This window comes from Alosa sapidissima, chromosome 1 (assembly GCF_018492685.1).
Source record: "Alosa sapidissima isolate fAloSap1 chromosome 1, fAloSap1.pri, whole genome shotgun sequence".
In the NCBI taxonomy this organism is placed as follows: domain Eukaryota; kingdom Metazoa; phylum Chordata; class Actinopteri; order Clupeiformes; family Clupeidae; genus Alosa; species Alosa sapidissima.
Genome location: NC_055957.1, coordinates 35,422,751 through 35,443,312, shown reverse-complemented (window position 1 = coordinate 35,443,312; position 20,562 = coordinate 35,422,751). Strand labels below are relative to the sequence as shown.

General features: G+C 40.2%; 1 long non-coding RNA gene across 1 annotated transcript; it reads right to left on the bottom strand.

Moving 5' to 3' along the window:
• Window positions 1-390: 390 nt before the first annotated feature.
• On the bottom strand, window positions 391-1,383 carry LOC121716997. The gene is made up of 3 exons (XR_006033804.1): window positions 827-1,383; window positions 560-686; window positions 391-447 (listed from the first exon to the last, which is right to left on the bottom strand). It is a non-coding gene; the product is annotated as an uncharacterized LOC121716997 (long non-coding RNA).
• Window positions 1,384-20,562: the final 19,179 nt, after the last annotated feature.

Sequence of the window (20,562 nt, the reverse complement as noted above, 5' to 3'; positions counted from 1 at the left end):
AACCATGGTAGGCTGAGAGCTACAGGGCCAAACAATGGCAAACAAAATCAAATCTCTGGTCATGCTGGACATGAATTTGTATGTTTCAATATTTTGGTATGCACTATCTATATCAACTCCATGAATGGATTGACATTGAAATCAATGTGTTTCAATACAATCTGATAATAATGAATGAACTTTTCAGGCAATATTGCATGAATGCAGATGTTTTAACTGACAAAATATTTGGCTGAGATTTTGAAAGTAATGGATAAAGTATGCAGAAAATCTGAGATGGTAATGCAGATGCAATCTGTTGATCTGAAATGGAGTGACTACTGCTGTGTTAATATAGATGGGGCCACTGTATTCAATATTATTTCAGAGATCAGTCTTTACCTTAACAGTTTTCTCCAGGTTGAGGGGTAGTGACTCGGCTGCCTGGCACTCGGCGACATGGTGGAGCTGGAGGAATAGATACAAAGAGAGGGGAATGTCTAGCACTAAGAATGTTAACCATATCTCTAATATTAATATTATGATTTAGTTATTTCAATGTTAAGAGAGTATTACTTACTTTGCCAGTGCAGTAGGCTTGGGCTTGAGGCTTCAACTGATATACCAGGCGAGTTGGAAGGTACCTCAGAGATGCAAAGTCACCATTTTCTGGCTCTTCACTGTCATCAGAGTCCCCGAAACGATGGCTGTTACATAACGATATCATTATGGTTATTGCAATCCCAAAATTTCCAAATATACATATAGTACAAGCATCTCTGGTCTATTTTGGAATGCTACGGGAATGTGTTCACATTACATTTTAACAACCCAGAAAGTATCTTACTTGATCAAGCAAACCCAACAGAGGCAATCGTAACGTTAGATGCTAGAATCCAGCCGATAAAAGTTGACGCTGCAGAACAAACAAAATAGAAGATGGGGACCACGTTCCATACAGTTAAGTTACGTTAGCATAATAAATCACAAACAGATGCCAATAGTTGTCTGAACCGACTTAAACAGTGATTAAAATGCCGAGGCTTTCATTACAAAGATGGCAGATAGAAACTAAAGTTACGTAATGTTATGATTCCAAACTTGGCAAAATGCAAACGTTAATGCACAGCTAGCTAGAGGTTAGGGCTAAACCATTATCAGTGAGTCAACATGCTTAAGTTGTAGGTAGCTATCATAGCAGACGAGTGCTTCACTGACTTCATTGACTGAAATACCAGTGCCAGTATCACCTTAATCAAGGTTTGCATCGCAAACGTGATTTCAATATATGTATAGCACTAATAGACATTAGCAATAACTTATGCAATTGCGCCTAGCAGCATGCTAGCTAGCAGCTATATGCCGCTAGCATAGTAGCACTATATGGACAACAGCGACACATTAAAACAGACAAGACCAGACTAATGTTAAATAACAATGTGTGTTTTTTAAATCACACTACCATAACATATTCTGCCGAAATTGCTATCCCATTTTAAATCAGATAGGCTACAGACTCATATGAGCATCACAGCTAACAATAACGTTAACTTTGCACAAACTGTTGCACAAAATGACAAACGTCTCTGGTTGCACTAACGTTAACGTTAGTCCTAATATCAAACAACGTCATTACAATCAATAAACATGATGATTATAAAACCACAAAGGCCAATGTTTAGCTATTGTGAATGTCGCAATATATTAATAAATATCACTTACTCGAGAGGGTTCAGCGCAACCGTGTCCCAGCAAAGAAAATATCCACTAGTATGACTCTTCTTGGCTCTTGGTGTACAGTCATGTTCAACCGTTACAGTATAGGCGCGTCCGCGCCCGCGGATCCGACATGGGTCCACTCAGGATCCGCTGTTTGACAGTAGAATTTACGGGGCCGCCTGAAGGCGGAGCTGATCCTCTGTGCGGCACCAAAACGAATGCGACAGTCACGCGGGTTTGCCGACTTGAAGGCGGATCCGCCTAGGAGTCTACTGCTGTGTGGGTAGGCTATTTCAAAACATCGCAACGTAAAATGCCACAAAAAAGCTGTTTATGAATAGGTCTTAGTGAGTTAGGAGTCCTCTCGACTTAAGCTGTCCCAGACTTAGGTGCTACTTTTAGGTCTAAAATGCTTCGTGAATTACTTTTTGTGAAAAAATTAGGAGTCCTAAAGTTAGGAGTGACACGCCCATTATTTTTAGGAGTTGCTCCTAAATTCGCCAGTTAGGAGCTACTTTTAGCCTTAAAATTCTTTGTGAATATGGTCCCTGAATAAAAAGGCCTAGCCTAAATGAATCAAGGCAAAACAAATAGCCTAGTAGCCCAATGAAACATACGGATTGATGTAGTATCTTGTAACATTATTAAATTATTCTGTTACTATGCCTACGTTTGCAAAAGAGAACATTTTAATTTGATTCACAGTAATGTTACATTTAATTTACATGTTGACAATGACTAGCCTAGTTTTGGTTGTTGTTGGCGGCGTTATTGCATGTTAGTTATGCCTACAATGCAAAATTGCTTCCTCGCGATTGGAAGCTCCTGTAGCTGCATAGGATTTCAAAACCGCAGGTTTGTGAATAGGTCTGTGAGTAAGGAGTCCTCTTGACTTCTTTTAAGCTGTCAGAGGTGGGAAGGTGTGATTTTTTGGGGGAAGGGCCGGATTAACTGGGCACAATTGTCTGATGGCCCCCCTTCCCCCCAGCCAACGTGAATCGGGTGGTTAGTTAATAGGCCTATCGTGAAGATTTTTCCTGCCATCTAAGGCACGAGCGCATCTGTGAGGCCAAGCCTCACCAAGTAGCTCGTTTGTTTACAACTAACATTCCATTTAATTAAACTGCTTTATAGGCTATGCCGAAATAGTTTTCAACATTTTGAATATTAGTGTCGGGTGAATTGAAATGTTCTCAAAGTAGCCTTATGGCTGAAAGCTGCTTGGGACACCCCCCCCCCCCCCCTTCCTGCACTCATTGTTTCAAAAGGAGTAATTTTGGCTTTGTCAGAACTGAAGAGCTGTGGACGGCACGGCACGGTATGCCCAATGAAAATAAATTAACGCAACGCAACACAACACAACACAGACCCCGCTTCTTTCGCGTCAGTCACTGACATGAACGAAACACAGAACCCGCTTCTCTCACGGCAGTCACTGACAGTAACCTAGAATAAATGCATGGGGAAAAACACTTCCCCATGACAAAGACATCGTAAAACACTGAAAGTTAATATTTTGTCACTAGCAACATTCATCTGTCCTTTGTCAAATGTATTATGTTCCAAGTACCCTATGCGTAATTCTGCTTCATAAAGTTGAACAAATACATTTGCTTATTTCACAGAAAAATATAAATAGCCAGTCTACAGTGCAGAGTTGGTAAGTTATGGTAGGCCAACTTGCAGTGAACATACAAAGAGGGGAAATTATTTCTCTTGCAGCTGAGTAGCCTCAGGTGCGCACGTAGACATAAGGCCGAACATGCAAGCGTCAATGAATCGTGCTCTCACGGCAATCGCACAGTTAAACTTAAATAGGTTAACATCACTCTAAGTTCGCCTTCAAGTAAGGAAAACGATGATTTGAAGACATCTGTTTCGTTGGAAGGGCAAGGGGTAGCAACAGGGCAACACAGAGACAGGCCCGATGGCAGGGCTGTTATGAGAGTATTAAAATATAGGATATTCTACGGGAAAACATTAAAACGGCAAGACAGCGGGGAAAGTTAAATTACGTGATAAACACGGAAAAAGTTGGCATGCATTGTTTCGGTCCCCATGCACAGGGATTATTTGTCATACTATTTATCACATATGATTATTTGTGAAATTGTGCAAACAGGCGCAACACATTTGAAAAGGAAGGACTGGTAGCATGCAAGCTCACGGGAAAGATTGATTTAAGAATGTTATCACAAAGTGTGTGGTTGTGGCGCGGGCGGAAGACAATTGGCAGGGGAGGGTCATGTCTTTTTTTAACAATTCTGTCGGAGGGTCATTGAACAATTTCTAGCAGGCAAGAGAGGGTCATGCAACTTCCAACTGAAGCACTCAAAATTCCTCCGGTGGCCCCTTCAATAAATAACGATCAGTCCCTAGATTGCTGCTGGGCTATATGTCTTGGTTCTGTTAACAACTTATTGTCAAACGCATAGCCTATCTCGCGGTTGCATCCATTACAAACAAACATGCAATGTGAACGTCTGGGATTGGGGAGAGCACTAAATGCTCTTCTGAATAAGCACGAAGTCAAACCTTTAAATGAAAAACACTCTTTAATAATCCAAAAAAAATAAACCGCTAATGAAGTAAACTTGTGACCATCAAAAATCGTTTATCGCTCGTAACTCCGTGGTACCAGGACGTAACAGGAAGGCATTTGGCTGAGCAACGGAGGTTAATATGCTCCATGTTTTGTCCAAATGATGACTGTCATCGTTGCACTCGGAGAAAACCGGAATGTTTCATTCGTCCCCGTTTCAATCGTCCCGGTTGTACCTACTCAAAACGCAGATAGAACCTTATTATTCTAAGGTAGCGAAATAGCGTTCAGCATGATTCATGCCCAATTAATTCCCCCTGTTAAAGTGTTCGACTTTGTAGTTTGGTTTCGTGATAGCCTATGATAAACGGCTTATGGCCAAATATGTGAAAACGTTAAAATACAGTAGGCGATAAACCCGGAAAAAGTTGACAGTGATTTTTTCATAATCACTTTGGAGGGTCATAGAAAAATGTATTGCTGGCGAGGGAGGGTCACGTCTTTTTGGACTAATGCTCCCCAAACTCCTCCGGTAGCCCCTTAAATAAATAACGAACTGTCCCTAATGAAGTAAACTTGTGACCATCAAAAATCGTTTATCGCCTGTAGGCCTAACTCCGTGATAACAGGACGTAACAGGAAGGCATTTGGCTGAGCAACGGAGGTTAATACTCTATATTTTGTCCAAATGATGTCTGTCTATCATCGTTGCACTCGGAGAAAACCAGAATGTTTAATTTGTCCTGCGTCTCTACGGCTGCAAACGGGATTCACTCGCAGTTAACCAAATATTTCTTTATTAGGGCAGGCATATTTCTGGCTATTACATTATTTCTAAACCAGTCTGCTAAAGTCTGTAGTGAAGTCTGTGTAGGGTTTTCCAGGCTCCATTTCTTTTTACGAGACACCCTGCTCACTTGAGCCATCTACCGGTTGTTTGGGTCGTTGCAGCGTCTCACTGGAAAAATACAAATTAAAGTCGCGTGATACCGCGTGATCCCACGCGCGGACCGCGAGTGAAGCTGGCCAATTTGAAGCACTGCCCACTGTATCAGTGTTCAACAGAATTATTTTTAAAAACGGAGGGGATATAGGCTATCAGTTTCCTAATAGCCTACCCTACTTCGTATCTCTTAGATTTCGCTAATGAGTGTTGTAGGAGTTATTGACGGCACTAACTTTTACAAAAGACCAGAAAACAATGTTAAGGCATTTGGGAAGCAGAAGGATAGTTTGTGTGTGTTCTTCCTACACCTCACGGTAAGCTATTTCATTGCTCTGATTGGTTAGGTCTATCCAATTGAGTGCAGAGGCATTCCCCCCCTTTTATCAGTTGAAACACGCCCCATAATTGCGTCCTAATGGAGCAGTATCTGGTACATTGTATGTTGTTTATTTGTGCACTTTTTTCCTGCTTTTTGGACCTTTAGCGTCTTTTTTCCCTTTTTGTTTTAACTGAGGCTACCCCCGTCACCTCCTAGTGGAGAGTCTGCTGATTATGACTGTGGACTACTGCTGATCTTTTGCGGTTATTTGCTTGTTGTTGTGACATGTTTTGTACAATATATACCTTTTGAACATACCTGGACTTGAGGGTTTCTTGGAGTCAATTTAGTTAAAGCCATTTAGTGTTTTGTTGTGCTTAGAAATTCTATTCAATAATTTCTTGATTTTAGTTTAATTTCACTCTGTCTGACAGACCGAGTGAACCTTTAAAGTTACCCCACTACCACTACACAATAATAACAATGTCTACATTGTATTTCTGATTGATTGGGTGTTATTTAAATCAAAAATCAACTAACTTTTACCTCAAAGATATTTTTTTTTTTTTTTTAATTTTTTGGACTTAACTCCTTTGTTTTAAGGTTAACCTGTAGAAAGTTCTTGGCCAAAAAAATTGGGCAAATATAAACCGCAGTCTTAATACAATTACAGTGTATTTACAACACAGAGTATTCTGTAAGCACAGTTTCAAACCAGCGTTAGACAGTATAGAACATGTCAACAGAGTGCACATTCTATACATTTGTGAAATACTAACGTGATTGTTGATGTCCATCCCTCATCATTGATGGTATTCTCATAAGTAACCTCATATTATTGTCTAACCTGTTTTTCTGACAAAGGCTAGGTAATGGTTAACTCTCCCATTGTCTTGTCACTCACATATAAAGAATACCTATTCGCCCAAGCCTTCCCCAGATCAGTTTTGATCCATTCACCATTAAAAAATGGCAAAGATTCTTTTATATTCAAATGAGAACATTACCATAAGACATCCGGGCTCACACAGTCCCCCTCTGTTAATCTCTCATTTGAATAGCTCATATCTTCAAGACACATCTCTGTTAGATTCTTCTGGGCTTTTGTCCCTGGCACAAGGCACATCTGTGGAGGAAAGGTGTCATGCATCCAGCCTAGTAATTTGTCATGAAAGAGACGCTATGAGAGATAAAGGAAGATAACTGTCAGTGGTTTAATGGGTGTCATAAACAGCGGGGATTTTAATCAGAGTGGAGTAAGTTCATTCCCGTTGTTAGGTTGGAATCCATAATTAGCTCATAGGTGTGCAGATTTCAGTATCATCAAACATGAGAGAGAAGCATCTATGGCTCTGACACATCATGCTGACTTTAGAGATGGGTCAATGTCCACAGGCTGTCTGATCTTCTGAAATGAAATCAATGTGTGGTACCTGTAGCAGTGAGACTTTAGGCTCTGATAAGTGTTACAGGTACAGGGGGAAATTAGGGCGCTCTCTATGAGACAGAGAGACCAGAGGATCAGATCAGGCCCCAGTGTGTCAGCTTCCCTTAATGTGCACATCAATTCCTTCAGACGCTTTATCGGAACAAAACAAAGTAGAGTTGACAAGTTGCTGCTTGGCAACTCAGCATCATGAGATTTAGAGGGAAGAAGGAAGAAAGGAGAAAAGCCCCCCCCCCCCCCCCCCATTCTCTTGGGAAAAAACATAGTGTATGCTTTGTGATCCTAAGAATAATGAACATTAACCCTTGTCCTAACCACCTTGTGTATACTTTATCAAATCTTTTTTAAGTTAACTCTGGTACTACTACTACTACTACTACTACTTCTACTTCTACTACCGCTACTACTACTAGTATGCTGTAACAGCATACTAGTAGTTGCAGCAATACTAGTAGTTATATGTTGGTTACAGGAGTATACTAGATCTGAGGTCCTGAAGTGGTGTGATAGTGGTGACTTGTGCCTCTGGAGAATGTCTGTCTGCCAGCCCAGGGGCTCATTAGACTCATTAGCATTATTAGTTCATTAGGCCCAAGCACCAGCGTGCAGGCAAAGCCCTATGGTTTCTGTAAGGATTATTATAATTATAGATGACGTTATTCTGCCAAACTTTGCCTTTTTTAAAGTGGTGCTCATGGGCGATTCCATCCCTTGGATAAAATTTGACACACACAACAGGTGTCATATAAAGCTGTCCTGGACCAAGGCTTGGCCCTGGGTGTGGCCCAGATACTCCATAGCACCCAATAAAATGAGTCTTGTGCTTGATCTATGCTACACACACCAAATTTGGTAGCCATGCCCAGCAGGAAGTGAGGTATTTCAAATTTTGTGTGTTATGACACATGATCAATAATGGTGCACTTCTAGATGGCTAGAATGCAGGATTCCAACAGCCCATCAGAATGCAGGATTCCATCAAAATTAAGGATTTTGACAGGAAATACAGGATTCTGCAAGCCAATCAGAATGCAGAATTCCACCAACCAATCAGGATGCAGGGTTCCAACAGCCAATCAGAATGCAGGATTTCAACAGCCAATCAAAGTGCAGGAATTCGATAGCCAATCACAATGCAGGATTCCAACAGCCAATCAGAGCACAGGATTTCAACAGCAAATATGTCCTCTGCCTCAGAAGTTTGACGATTTGACGAAGTTTTGAGATTAAATAGATCCTGGATCCACAGAATACATGTAAATCGCCATGGTGATTTGGCCCATTGAACAAAACTAGGATAAGGGATTAAGCCGGGATATCTTGGATATCCTGGCTCAATTTATTTGTGATCCAGTTGCACAAAAGTGGGATAGGGGGCAGCAGGATATGTTATGGTATAAGTCACAATGGCGATTTATTCTGTGGAGCTAGCCTGCTCCAGACCAGGCTAAATTCCAGGATCTATTTAATCTCATCCCTAATCTCAGTCAGCAGTCACCACAAACGGAAACCAATAGTTATTCCACTGCCCACTACACATTGTTATCACATATAACTAGACCCACTGTCATTTTTTAAACGCTTGTGATAATTAATTAACTTTTACATATCGCCATTCCTGACCTGTCATGCGACAATGTGACGTCACTGGAGCGCCGTAACCATTTTGCCCGTGGTGGTCGCAATACTAGTTGCAATATTCTCCTAAACAGAGGTGTTGCTGTTGTGAAAAGGCTATCACTACCTACTTTATACCGTAGAAGAAGCAATGAAGCTGCTCTAGTTGCCATGGTGAATCAGTGAATCTGTGATCGGTGGCGGGGTCTGTTTGAGGGAGCCGTGAGCGCGCACTTATCCAGGATAGGTTTCACCTGGCTTGATGAATCCGTGTCTGCTCATCCTGGCTTGGTGCAACCAATAAGCCTGTATGCTCTTGTTTTGGATTCATTGTGCGCAGCTCAGTAACTTATCCCGGATGTCTTAATTCTGCTTTTGTGCAACGGGCCCCAGGTTTAGTGCACTATAATAAGATGGAACATAGCAAATATTTACACTAATGTTTACCCATATATAATTCACTTATTTTCTTTGCTTGCCATGGCAATGTCATAAGTTACCCTTAACAGTAAGGTATTGGAAAGTTACCTATTTCCGCCCTTTTACCTATATGTGTCACTTGATTTCATTTCTATACAAACCAAAAAATGGCGGATTCCAAAAGAAACACAAGCACCCACACCATCTAAATTATCTCTGAACCAAAAATGTACAGTGACTCGAAGAGCTGTAAACAGTGTTGTAAAGTTGCATGTACAAAACCGCTTGAAGCTCCGGTGGATTTTTGATTTCGCAACGAGAACTCTTGGTCTAACCGTTGATGTGCCTGCACCAAACTCTGAGCACGGTAAACAAAATCTGATATTTTAGGCAGTAAAAGCTCCCAGTTTACTGCTTTTCCAGTTATGGACACATACAATATTTTAATCTATATAATATTTTACATTTCTGGTGAACAGATTAAGTAATATAACAACACTTACATGGGAATCAGAAAAACGTGTAAATCCTAATCGTGGTCAATGAATGTTATTCAGTGTAATCATGAAGTGTTTTGCTCTGCATATTGGAAAGAGAAAGACAGTGTAAGAATTTATATTCACCTTTATTCATTTAGCAGATAACTTTATCCAGACTAGCTTACAAAACGAGGAATAGCATTCAATCTGCAATGCAGAGGAGACCTTAGGTGACAATCATGACGTCAAGTGACAAGCCTCTGCATGGACTGTATACTCTCTACAGGTTGGACCGTCGGTGACTCATGACCCATGACGTGATGTGGCTGATCAGGTTTTATCGGGCTGTAGCTCCAGGGCTAAGGAGGGGTAGGAGGAAGGAGAGGGGGGGCAGGGAGAAGGGGATTTCTGATGCCATATGGCTGACCGAGACCCTCCAGCATCCCCCGGGGGGAGAGAGCCATGGCTGCACTCCTGCCAGAGAGGAGAGGGAGAGAGAGAGGGAGGAGGAGGACTGGAGAGGGAGAAAGATAGAGATGAGGAGGATGACTGGAGAGGGAGAAAGAGAGAGAGAGAGGGAGAGAGAGAGAAGGAGGGTGACTAGAGAGGAATAAAGAGGGACAGAGAGAGAGAAAACTAGAAGGAGGATGACTAGAGAGGGAGAAAGAGAGAGAGAGAGAGAGAGAGAGAAGAGGATGACTGGAAAGGGGAAAGAGAGAGAGACTCAATTGTTGTGCTTTGCAAAAATCTTATCTTGAGTATTTCTTGAGACATGGAGTATGCTTATTGTTATGGTTTTTAATTAACCAGAGAGTCTGATATACACCTGCACTATATTTTGCATTGTGGCAAAAGTAACACTGGGCCCTGAGCACAGGTGTACTTTTGTCATTGAACACCTTGTTGAAATTCAATATTTATAGCAGATTTTTATAACATTCTAATTACACTGTTGTAAGGTCTATGTCGGAGCCACTGGCAGAAAAAGCAGGATCAATCCCATAGGGATGTCAGTCAGCACACTCACACCTTCTGGCTCCGCTTGGGTCTCTGGCTGGTCTAAACATAAATCATGAATGCTTGAACGCGGTTCTGCTTCTGACTGGCTATTAGCACACAGTGGAAGTGCAGCCCAGCGAAGAGAAATGTGTCACTATTCAAGAGGCCGCACAGCCATGACACAGGTAGCTGCAGCTGCTGGAAGGTGAGAAATGCTGCTGCCAGCTGTTGAGCTGCCCCACCAAAATAAGCATTCTGGCATTTAAAAAGGATCCTCCCCCTGGGGCAAAAGGCCCTGCTACCCCAAATATTTGCATGCCTTTTGTCTGTTAAAGAAAAATTGTGAGGCAGACAAAAAAAAGGAAGAGATAGAGGGAGAGAGAGGAAAATCAACAATGTTTTACGTCAAAGAAAGCCTGGTCTAAACTGGGCTCCTATCTCAGCACCCCTGCCAGGCCTCTCATCCCCATGTGCTGCTCCCCTCCTGGAGGGCTGGGTGATTGAGCCCTCTCTCCAGCCTTTCATCCCTGAGCGCCAGCTCCTGCTTCCACACCTCACAGCCTCACCACCACGGGGGACACAATCATACACTCCCGCAAAGTCTGCAAGTGTGTGTGTGTATGTGTGTGTGTGTGTGTCTACATTTGTATGTATGCATGTGTATGTTACATTGTGCATATAGTTGACAGAGTTAAAATTACAAGAATAAAATCTCTGGGAGAAATTATGCGAGTGATTATGATGATGATGATGATGATTATCATTATTATTATTATCAATATTATTATCAATATCATTATTACTATTGGTGTTGTTGTTGAAGTAGAACTATCAATATTAGAATGAACACATACATGTATAGTCACCCTGCATTCACCATTACTACAGGTCTCCTTGCTATGATGTTTATATGGTTTGGAGAGACACCTAATGGTCAGAGGGCTAACCTGCAGCTAAAGCAGAATAGCCAACGCACAGCAGGGGAAACATGCTGGAAGACCAAAAACACAGCATCTTTTACGGTGGAGGCTGGAGGGATTTTGTGAGCTGGTTGAAGACTGTCAGACTAATTCTTTTAAAAGGTAATGCAGATTTGTCTAATTCTACATCTTTGCAGAATCACAGTTTTATCAAATTGAATTGTTGTTCCATATACTCATTTTTTCATTGATGTGTTACTGTGATTTGTCTGGTCCTTGTAAGGCAATACTGAGTGAAAACATGTTTACTTGATTGATTATATCAAAATTGAGTATCTAACACCAATTGTATGAAAGAGTGTAAATCCTGGACATTCAATGACCAAAACTAATACAAAGTAAAGTAGTGATGTTTCCATAGTCTGTACATTATACAACTGTTGAAAAATTTATTTGAACATGAGCACGTGGTGTGTGCTGCTGCTACACACAAGCAGCAGCCGTGGGGCAGCCGTGGCCCACTGGTTAGCACTCTGGACTTGTAACCGGAGGGTTGCCGGTTCGTACCCCGACCAGTGGGCCGCGGCTGAAGTGCCCTTGAGCAAGGCACCTAACCCCTCACTGCTCCCCGAGCGCCGCCGTTGAAGCAGGCAGCTCACTGCGCCGGGATTAGTGTGTGCTTCACCTCACTGTGTGTTCTCTGTGTGCTGTTTGTGTTTCACTAATTCACCGATTGGGTTAAATGCAGAGACCAAATTTCCCTCACGGGATCAAAAAAATAAATAAAAAAAAGCACAAGCACAAACACAGCCACTTGCATAAAGAGGCTGGGGCTAGTGAGAGAAGAAGTACATACTGTGCATACTCAGATGAGCACATGCACCCAAGCACAAACATACCAACATCCACACAAGTACATCAAAAAATCCTACTCAGTTTTTAGGACAACTCATATAGTGTTGCTTTCCATGTGGTTCCAACAGGTGTGTCTGTGGCCATTGTTGAGCCCTGCTCACAGAGCGTGGAGGCCCAACCTCTGAGCTCCTCATCGGCACCTTCCCATAGACCTAGTACCTCTGGAAGCACGCTGTATACAATAAATGGAATAATTCATGAGTTGTCATTAAAATTGAAACTTTCTCTCCTTAGACTTGATATGCAGTTTGAAATTCTACATAATGGACCAAAGATGTTCAGAAGTTGTGTTTTTTCTCTTTTTCTTCTTTTCTTTTCTCTTTCTTTCTCCCCCTCCCTCTCCCCCTCCCTCTCCTCCTCCAGCGACGCTGGGAGCTGGGGGCCCCTGTGCTGCTGTCAGTCGTGGGAGTGGGACACGCAGAGCGAGGCTTTAATTGTGCTGGAAGACGCGCGCTCGTTAATGTACGGAGGGGAAAGAAGGGAGCTTCAGGACTTCTGTTTCTGTCCTTCTCTCTTTATGTCTGTCGTTTGTCTTTTTATCTGTATCCTGTACCCTTTTCTTCTAAACACCTGTCCTTCTCTTCCTCATTTCCACCTCTATCTTTACGTTTATATTTTCATTTTTGCGCTGTTGTTTTCCTACTGAAACGTAGACTCTCATCCTTTCCTTCAGATTTAACAAATACTGTAGGCAGGGTTAAGATAATGTAACATTGCAAAAAAGAGTGCATCTGAATGTGTTTTGCATTGACAGAAATGTTCCCATACTCAGTCTCTTAAATACTTTAAAGTAATCTTTTATACAATAATAATTTAAAGTAATCTTTTATACTACAATACTTTAAAGTAATCTTTTATACTATAATACTTTAAAGTAATCTACAGTATGTTATTAACTGGATATACTGTATCACGGAACATTTCAGTTCCCAACAATTACACATTTTGAGACTTCGACTTTGATTTACCAATATTGGTAAATGTAGTTTTCAGATTAATTAATCAGATATTTGAATATTTCCACTGCATCATCTCTCAGATGGTAGGACAAAGGACAAACCAGACTAATCTTTGTAATTTGCGACTGGTGAGAAATGAAAATGGCTTTCTCCTCATCTCTCCTCTTCTTTCTATACATCTCTCTTCCTTTCTCCCTCATTTATTTCTCACACGCACATACACACACACACACACACACACACACACACACACACACACACACACACACCCGGACACACACACATACACACACACACACACACACACACACACACACACACACACACACACACACCCGGACACACACACACACACACACACACACACACACACACATACACACACACACACACACACACACAAACCTGCTCAGAAATGTTCTTTTTCTCTTTGTCAATTATTCATTAATACCAAATTGTGTTTGTCTCAAGTGGAACTCCTCATTGCCTCCTGTGACACGAACCCTCCACATCCTCTCAGGAGCCTCCGCCACTCCTGTGCCAATTTCCCCAAGTAGACAGAAAGTTGTTTAGGAAACCATTTTTGTCTGGGTTACTGTGGAAATTCCTGATTTGTCTTTATCGAGGACCATTTGTATTACAGAAGAAAGTGATAAATAATGAATTGTGTATGATAGAGCTGAAGGCAAAGAAAAAAACATGCCATCTGAACAAATTATTTGATCCATGTTTCGAAAATATCTCATGCTTTGGCTCTCAAATATTGTTTTACTTTTTTCATGGCGACTGAACTGAAATCTGGAACAGGAGAAATTAGGACACTTTTGAGATGAGGTAAATGGGAGGTTTTGGGGCGTGTGTACATCTGCTCCAGCAGTTTCTAGCTCAGAGTAGAGTTGTGTCATTACAGTGGTCTGCTTTTCAGAACCGAAGAACTGCTGAATGTCAAAGAGTGCACCTTGCTGGCAGCCGCAGTTCTAGTTCCTGGTATATCCAGTGAGACGAATGTCCTGTAACTCTAATTATAATTTGGTAGAATAGTCATTATGTTCTCTTTTAGTAGAAGCCCTTTTAGACTCCTTTGATATGGCCAATAACTGGAAGGAAATGTAATGTAAAAAGATTTTTCATGTGAGACTCAATGAATAAAATAATGAGGGTATGAAAGGCTTTTAAAATGACCCATTCTCGAAGTATATTTCCCTGTGTTTGAGCCATTTATTTTCACCGTATGTCTTAGTAATGTACTCACTATTGTCTGACTTTGCATATTAATTCATGTTTATTGCCCTTTGATTGTTCATTTTTGGATAGCGCAGGACGTTGTTCTTCCGAGTTCTTTAAGGTTTACACTTTTTCATATTCTCAGTGTGTAATACATGCTCTATGACCTATGGCAACCTCTTGGAAATGGGTCGACACAATCACCCTTTTTTCTCCTCAGTTCACTGAGGTGATGATTTAATACAAAATAAAGCAATAAAACACTGACGTAGCTTGTGTTTTCACAGACTGTGGTCTGTCAGCGTTGAGAGGAGCGCTTATTCACCACATTCCACGGCAAAGAGCACAGAATGAGAAATATAGAGAGATGGTATTTTAGATGAATGGTCCATTTGAAAGTCAAATTATATGATTTCTGTCTGTACCTAGACTTTCAGAGCTGCAATTGTCAGCCTAATACAACACCAAGGGGGAAGAGGATCAATCATGATACTGTAATCACATGGCCAAGCAAAGGACGTGTGTTCAGCAAATTCAACTACTCCAAGCTGTGCTTTAGAGATAGTGGCCTGACATCGCTATGTAGCATAATAGCAGACATTATGTCACTGACTCATCTCTTCATCAATTGTTGTGTTCCCACAGTATTGTCGGAATATTCTGTGTGTGCTTCTCAGTATGGACTCATCTAAATTTGATCAGTGGGCGTCCTGTGTAAATGGTGTTCATTTGTAATACTGCACATGCAAGCGAATATCTTTAATAAAATATCCCCGAACACCCTGCATCTGTTGTGGAAAAAAAATACTCATCCATTTTAATGCAATACATTTCCATCCCCCATTTATTTTGTAATTGAGATTCAATTTTCTGCTATTAAATTAGTTTGAATAGTATAATTTTGTAAATATGTTTTAATCACCTTTAATTCTGTACCTGCTGCGAGTGCAGGCCATTCCAACTTAGCTGTGAGGCAGATTAAACCACGGTCCTGAACAAGAGACCTATAAAACAACATAATTCACTATTAACTTTTTCATGTTGTCGACTCAGTGGTTCTAAAGTTAGATTACACCTGGCTCTTAATTGCCTTGCTGCAAATGGACTTACTAATTACCATGGGACATTTGCATTATGAGTTATGAGCCCACCTTATGTGTGTATGCTTTCAAACCAGGATCTCCAGCTGGCAAAAGCTAACCACCGAATTAAACCACTCAGCCCTGTTTCCTTAATTTAGAGGAGAGATTTATAAAGTAGTTGCAAGTCTTGCAGTTTGCCCTCCCTGAGGGTTGCATTTTAATAATCTCACACATATCATCTATAGTTAGAGCTGGGGATGGGCTTTTTGCCCTTTTGAAAGCCCAGCTCAACTTGAAAGACTCATCTTGAAAGATCATGGAACTGATGCAGTTACATATCTTTTATTATTTACTGTTAACTCCACACAGATTAAGTCTTTAAGCAAGAGAATGTCTTTACTACAACTGGACATGGGCCATAAATACATAGAGTGCACTGTAAATGACCACTGGCTACATAAAAGCGGCGCAAAATGTCAGATACATCTTGAAATACAGCTTAGGTGTTTTAATGACCTTAAGTATAATAATAATAATTATTATTATTATTGGATAAGTAATTATTGATTAGCATGAGGGACGAGGCTTGCCAGTTGCCTGCTAAAGCCCTAGGTAGGCTCCTAAATATACTGGAATACCATTCATACCATAGTTCATTTATGGGGAAGACAATTCTGTAATTATTATTATTATTATCATTATAGTAATAACAATAAAGAGTGAGAATGAGAATCTGAGATGGCATTAAGAACGCAGCATCACATCACCATCACACGCTACAAACACGGGGGTTCAGAAAAGACATCCTGTTCATGCTCGATGTCTGGTTATGAATTAACTTCTTATTCGTATGCTACAGAGTAGAAAAATAACCAAGTTATTCCCATATTTAAATTGAATCATTAAACTGGAGGTACATAAATTTGAAATAATGTTACAGCCTAATTGACTCATTCTAATCACACACCCACAATTTCTAGTCCGGGGAGGATAGATTGAGAGACCCCCATAAAATACAAATCAAGATAATACAGAAGAAACTTTAATTAGAAAAATCTGGCCAGTAAGGGTCGTTTGGATTTTACTGTGTGGTCAGATACTATATCTGATCTTCCACTCCACTGAGATGTTTATGGAAATAAAGATCAACAGAGGTAAAAGGTCTGATTCAAAGGTCAGGACAAGCCATGTGGTGATATAGAACTCTGACTGACACTGATCACTTTCTTGTATTGAGCACTGTCACAAGTCACATAAACGCTAGAAACATCATTTTAGTCCATTTTAGTTCATTCCTGTTCAGGTAAAAATATCTCTGAACAAATGGAATTTTAACCTGAAAAATTAGTGCAGAATCTGCAAAATTGTAAAAACTAAATTAAATAAAATGTTATGCCAGCACACTATCATATGACTCTTTTGCATGAGCAAAGCATGTTATTAACAAGAACAGGAGATCATTTATGGGGAAGACAATTCTGCAAAAATTAAATGCGAGTAACTGTTATATGTGCTCCAAAGAGATTAGACTCTCTCTGATGGCTCCCAGACTTCTTCTTGTTCTGTGGTCTTACATCAGCTACTCAAGATGAGGGAAAGACATTTGGAGGGAAAAGGGTGAAATGAGTTGATGAAGGGGGATGAAAGAAAACTGTAATGGTATTCCAGTATATTTAGGAGCCTACCTAGGGCTTTAGCAGGCAACTGGCAAGCCTCGTCCCTCATGCTAATCAATAATTACTTATCCTTGAGGATTCTATTGCCAGCAATGAGACATGTTCTGAAGATTCTTCCCAAGTATATCATACTTTTTTTCCACCATGTGTTTCCCCTCACACCCTCCTTGGAGTGTAGGCTCCCTGTGGAGTAGATTGTTTGTGAGCCCCTTCCAACTGCATGTCCATTTCTGGGTTTGGAGAAGACCAATGAGGTGAGCGGCAGAGCTGGTTGCCATCTTCCAGAGTGCTAAAGGACACGGAGAGTTTTCTGGCAAATAGTCATTGATTCTCCTCAGAGTCACACACACAAATGGGCAATGAAGTGTTGTTGCACTAGGCAATTACTTTGAAAAGAAATCCTGGCGTTGTATTTCGTCACGAGATTATGTTGCAATAATTGTCATTTCTTTTCTCTTAAATATGAATACTTATTGAATTGTTATTCTGCATACATACACAATTAATGTGTGATACACCATATTACCAACCACTTGCGTAACAAAGTGAATATGCCTGCCTGTTTTTTTTTTTTTTACGTTAATAGACACATTCCAACATGCTCAGCCAAAGGTAATTCCCTTGTATCATATTACATGAGACTGATTTAAAAGACCAAATTATGTGTCATTCATTAAATGAACCCAGTTATTTATATTAAATCAAAACACTTATTTCAGTTTAGTGTTCAATGTGGACCTCTTTTTTTAAGCAAACAAGAATTGTGCCCATCTATGATTAATTGTAATTAAGTTATAGCTGTGTGTTGCACTCTTGACCACCTGTTGGCCATTTGCAGTAAATATTTCACAAACATTTTCTTATACCTGCTTTCTATATTTTCCTTCTTTGTGCGTCTTTGAAGTTTTGTTCTGCATTCTTCCTTTTTCACTGGGATCTCAATGGAATAGCAGGAGAATAATCCTGCTCCTTTCTTTCAAGCTCCAAACTTTGCATTTTAACAGTTGTCTAGAGATCCTTTTCCTTCTGTGTGAGATATCATCTTTAATAAAAGTGGAAGGGGCTGAGAGAGGAGTGGATAAATCAGCGCTAACCACACAGAGCTCAGGTCTCTGGGAGACTGATTAGCATCCTGACTTCAGCACAAGCCTTTTCAATAATTAGAGGATGTGCGGCTCTCAGCCTTGACTGCACTGGCCTTGATGCTGTCTCCCTGGGCAGACTACAATTACAACAGCCCCACACTACAGCATGCTCCACCTAAGAGACAGACGAGAGTTTCCCTCCTACAGGAGACATTCACTTTTCCTGCCTTCTTGTGATTATGGAACTGAGATAGAGAGTGTGGCCACTGAGATTCATCAATCAGAACAAAACATCTGTCTTGACCAGACTGAAATGTCATGAGGCGACAACCTATTGCTTACAATTTACTGTGATGTGAGGGCAAGACTAAGACTCTTGTAATCCAGCCTAAGTATACGGAATAGTGGTCATTCTCAATTACTGTGCAGCTCTCTAGCCATCACAAACCAGACATGCATAAATACAGTCAACATTCTTTCATTAAAAGGAAATGCTGCCTTTTTGCCAATATATGACATCAGAAAAAAACAACAGTATGGAGTTAAAGCGGTGATAAATAGTTACTCTCCTGTGTCTCTGCATCATACACTTGAGGTATATTATAGACTCAGAGATATATATTTTTTGTATATGTGTGTGTGTGTGTGTGTGTGTGTGTGTGCCTCCAATGTTAGGGTTCATGAACACACGTATATTATGTAAATTCAAATGTGTGAGTGTGTATATCACTGCTCAGTCTGTGTGACTGTGTATGTCACTGCTCAGTGTGTGTGAGTGTGTATGTCACTGCTCAGTGTGTGTGAGTGTGTATGTCACTGCTCAGTGTGTGTGAGCCTCAGTGTGTAGTGGTGTGGCCTTCCACTATGGGCCTTGACCTCTACCTGAACACATGATTTAACAGTGCTCTTAAACCTACAGCGCCCACTAGTGAAGGCTCAGGAACATGTGCTTCTTTTAGGGATTCATTTTCAGGAGCATTGTGTTCAGGAGCAGTATTGATGAGAATGAAATCTTTAGAGAAAATAACACACAAAAATAACTCTTTTTCTTTTTAATCAAAAATTAGAAAGTAATTCAACATGTTTGTCTTCTGATAAATAGTTTTTAGCACAATTTTAATTTTCTTGTTGTCAGTTTTCCACGTGGAACAAAGGTGGACGAAGTGCACAGTTCCTTTATTAAGTGAAATTATAGATACACCTTGTCAAATATTACTCCAATACAAGTGAAAGTCAGATTTTTACTTAAGTTGAAGTACAGAAGTACTTGCTTTTAATACTCAAGTATTCAGAAGTACAAGTATTTGTCCTTTTTAATGTATTGTAATGTAATGTTTATTTGGCCATTAATATGGTATACATCCTTTGGTCAGTCATAGGACTTGAACAGACCTTTAGTTCCTTACATCCAACAACAAATATTTTACCTATTTGTATAACTTTGCAACTGTTCAAATGGATGCAATAATATCATTTAAATAAATATTCATTCTCTGTTCACAAATTTAAAACATTTCCACCACTGAATACAAAACCAGGTAACTCAAATATGAGTAGATTATTTATCATTTAATGATGTAGACTATATATCTTACTATGTGGTGAATGTACGTCTGGACAGGTACGTCTGGATTCTCCCAGGCTACATGGAGGATGTTCTGATGAAGAATCTGTTGTCACCATCATTACAACAGCCAATTCATCCAAGTTTAAAAATGAACTATTGAAAAAATGAACTTCACGATGGTCTATCGCATCATTGCATTTAAAGAATCAAATGTGGTTAACAGTAACAAGTACTTTATGCTCATATTTCAAATGTAGAGGAGTAAAAGTCACAAGTTTCCAAAATTATTAATACTCAAGTAAATAGAGTAAGTAGATACTCAAAAATCATACGTAAGTACAGTAATCAAGTAAATGTACTTAGTTACTGTCCGCCCCTGATTGGGAAGCCACTTAAGATTTTTTTTAAGTTAGATTACGTTAGACCAAAAGGGTCATGTTCGTGTACGGTACAATATTGTGATACCAGGCATTCCAGGCATGCATCGACAATGACAGAGATGCTATTACCTCTACCTCTAAGTCTGTGTATAATCAAAATGAGTCTTTATTTTTGAGGTAGAAAACTACAGTGTTACTTTAAGTATTACAGACATGGACAAACATGAAAGAAATCTTGCTGAATAAGGACTTTCAAATCAGACTGTGAGTTATTGTAGGCATAAAAT